General features: G+C 31.6%; 1 non-coding gene across 1 annotated transcript; it reads right to left on the reverse strand.

Annotated features, from left to right (window-relative positions):
- Positions 1-1,163: 1,163 nt before the first annotated feature.
- On the reverse strand, positions 1,164-1,270 carry LOC120886973 (U6 spliceosomal RNA). Its single transcript, XR_005730155.1, has one exon. It is a non-coding gene; the product is annotated as a U6 spliceosomal RNA (small nuclear RNA).
- Between the last annotated feature and the right edge of the window lie 2,438 nt (positions 1,271-3,708).

Raw genomic sequence — 3,708 nt, forward strand, 5'->3', positions numbered from 1 at the left:
ATGACATTTTTCCCTAAGCAACTTTGCACACCTTTTGGCTACTTTATAGATATAATTACTAATGCATATGACATAACTCAATGTATTTATAATTTTTAGGTTTTTAGAACTAATGCTTATAATCAATAATTTGATTAATTTAGTTAAAATTTATTAAACACATAAATATATTCCATGTAATGTTCTAGTATCAAGGATACTATAGTAAAAAAAGAAAAAAATCTCTCCTGCCTACATGAATCTGGTATTTCAAAGAGAAAGAGAGAGAGAGAGAGAGAGAGAGAGAGAGAGAGAGAGAGAAAGAGAGAGAGAGAGAGAAATGTAATAAATCATATAGTACATTATATGTTCAGTTTTCTACAAAGGAAAATAAGATGAAGGATAGACAGTGTTGGAGAAGGGCAATTTTACTACTGAGTAAATAATATTTGAATAAAGGTATAAGAAATAAAAGAGTGTGTGCACACTGTAACATGGAATAAAAAAAAACACTATTTTAAAAGGAAGTAATAGTGCAAAGCTGTAAGCCAGAAAGGAAATGCAGCAAGGAAACAAGTGTGATAAGAATAGGAAGTGATGGGAGTGTGTTAGAAGTAGCTTCAAGGGGAAGTTAAGATGGCAGATAATGTAGGCCCTCCAGACTAAGTTAAATCTCTGTATTTTGAGTGATACTGGAAAATTTGAGATTTTTAAACAAAGTGAAGAAATATGAGATACAAGATGTCTTCTATTTTTAATTTGAAATCATGAAGACTGTGTGTTTCCTGCATGATTTATTACACTAGAAGTCAATTACCTTAAGGTATATAGAATCCACCCCCACATGTCAAGTATTTCATAATTAAATGGCACATTTATAAATATCTCAGAGGTCAAGGAGGAAAGCATAAGAAAAGTAAATAAATAGTGCTTTGAATTAAGTGATAATGAAAACATAAAATATCAGGGTCTCTGGGATGAAACAGTACTCAGATGAACATTTATAACTTAAAGTACTTGTATCATAAAGAAGCTAGAATAAAAAATTATTTTCAAATTATATAGTTGGAAGGAAAAATAATAGTAGGAACAGAAATATATGAAATAGAGAAGAAATAATACAGCTAAAATTTGATAAAATGTCTAATCAAGAAAAAAACAAGAACACAAAAATTAATATCAATAAAAATATGGAAAGTTTCATGAATTTGCATGTCACCTTTGTGCAAAGGGCATGCTAATCTAATCTGTACCATTGCAGGTTTAGTATATGGACTGCTGAAGGGAGCACCAGGATATCTTTTCAAATGTGAAACTGCAAATAGAAGAGAAACAAGAATTGTAGATACCTTTAAGAGGCACTTGTAGTATTTCAGGTGAGAAATGGCTGAAACTTAGAGTGGTAGCAATGAAAGAAATAATGTAATAACTAAAAACTAAAACTAAAAGCATTTTTATTTCACTTTGAATGTTGAAACAATAAAAAATTGCTAAAGGATTGGAAGCCAGATGAGATAGAAAGAGCATTCGATTCTAGATGCTTCTGATGTTTGACCTACATTATCAAAAGGATGAGGCAGTCATGAACAAATATGGGTTGATTTTAGAAGGTTGGGTTTGAGACAAGCATCGGTGATCCAGTTTTGAAAATGGTAAATTTGAGATGGTGTTGTTGTATGGTCACTTAAATAGGAGTCTAAATTTTATGGGCAAGGTAAGGCAGAAGATGGGAATTTGGATTGACCACTAAATAGATGGTATTTGATGCCAAGAGAGGTGAGATGATCAAGGGATTGAATGATGTAGAAAGTGACCAGGTGCCCTCAAGCTTGGAGACCTGGAGACACAAAAGCTGAGTGTTTAGGGAGATAAGGAAGAAGAGCGAATCCATAAGGAAGAAGGAAACCAGGAACTTAAAGTAACCTTAAAGTCTCATAAAGCAGTCTTCAAATTCTATTTGTAAATCAGGACAAGATTGACAATATAGTTCAATCCAAATGATTCAACTATTATTTGATAAAATGATTCATCAATTATTCACTAAAATTACTTCTAAAGGAATGTAATACATTTCTAATTTTGGAATTTTTTAAAGGTTTAGTATTTATTGGTAGTATCTTAATGATACAAATACAAAAAGGAAACAAATATATTAAAATATAAGTAACAAATAGTGTCTTAGTCACCATTCTGTATGTTTATATTGTCAGGACACGAAGCATATTTCACCTTGGCTGTAAGCAGTGATGTGACTGGTGTGTTATTGCACAGTAAGTTGATTATAGATAAAAAATTATATATTTTAAAAGGTAAAGAATGGATTTTGAAAGTTTTAACTATTAAGAAATGGTAAATATTTGAGGAGAAAATAGGTTTTGCCTGATCATGTGGCAGCCGCATATAATTTCATGTATCAGTTAAGTTAAAAACAATAAAAAGACAATCTTATTTTCCTTGAATAACAAAAATTACACAATATTTTTAAAACATGATATCGTGTATACAATCACTGTTATCTTCAAAGGATTTTAAGGTGGTTTTAGTTTTCATTGTGTATTTATAAATTACATAGCTGCAACTTATTCTGTGAACTATAGAATTTTAATTATTTCAATATATTATTTAATGTTAATATAATTTTAGTCCAGTGAAATAAAACCTACTCACTGAGAGATTATCTTAATTTCATTTTCTAAATTTAGTTTTTAATTTTTTAACCATAAAATTAATCTCTAGTTATTTGTTAGTTGCTTCAAAATCCAATGAGTTTAAAATACATTCTCAACTACATCATTCCTCTGAATTTTCTGGCCTAATCCATTTACAATACACATTGGACTTATATCACCTTTTTGGAATTTTGTTTAGATTTGTTGTCATCTATCTATCTATCTATCCATCTATCTGCCTATCTATCTATTAAGATATTTAAGATCTCTTTAGATATACTATACACACACAAAAAAAACATGGTCCAGGATACCTGAAAAATTGAAGTACAATATTCTTTGCAATCTCCATTTCTCAAAAATTCAAAGTCCTATTTCATTCTTGTCCCTCATTTAGACTCAGTCTCCTGTGTCAAGTCCTTTTCATTGCTTCAGTTCTGTAAATTCTCCTCCTGGCTGTCAGAACCCACGACTTCTTACTGTTATCTTCAAAGGATTTTAAGGTAGTTTCAGTTTTAATTGTGTATTCATTTTTGTTTTTGTCGTTTTCTTTCTTTTCTTTTCTTTTTTTTTGGGGGGGGATAGAGGATTTGTCCTCAGCCCTCCTCTTTGTAGAGCCATAGTTAAAAGTTGAACCAGTCCCTGTAGGAGGATATGGGGAGATTGGGTGCTCGGTCTGAAGTTCATATTTTCTGTAAGAGATGGATGGAATAAAATGTATGTAAATTGTATTATATTTATTGTGTTAAAGTCTTTGTTCAAGACCCTCTTTAAGTTTCTCTGACGCTTAATTTCTCTTTTATGGACTACCCCATCATGAAGTAAGGACCTGATTGACCCTTAGAGACTTATGAATGAAAGAAGCCACCAAGAAAAACTATCAGATAAACATCTTAAGTGAAACAGGTACTGTAGGGTCCTGTCCTACCCAGATCTCCATCTGTAGGTCAGGACACAGGTCCTCAGTCAAGATACATCCTTGGCTGCTGTGTTAATGGTTGCCTTTCTAGTACAGATTGGTTGCTGGATTTGGCTAACTGAAATTGCCTTACCAGAAAAG

Source organism: Ictidomys tridecemlineatus, chromosome 5 (assembly GCF_052094955.1).
Source record: "Ictidomys tridecemlineatus isolate mIctTri1 chromosome 5, mIctTri1.hap1, whole genome shotgun sequence".
Lineage (NCBI taxonomy): Eukaryota > Metazoa > Chordata > Mammalia > Rodentia > Sciuridae > Ictidomys > Ictidomys tridecemlineatus.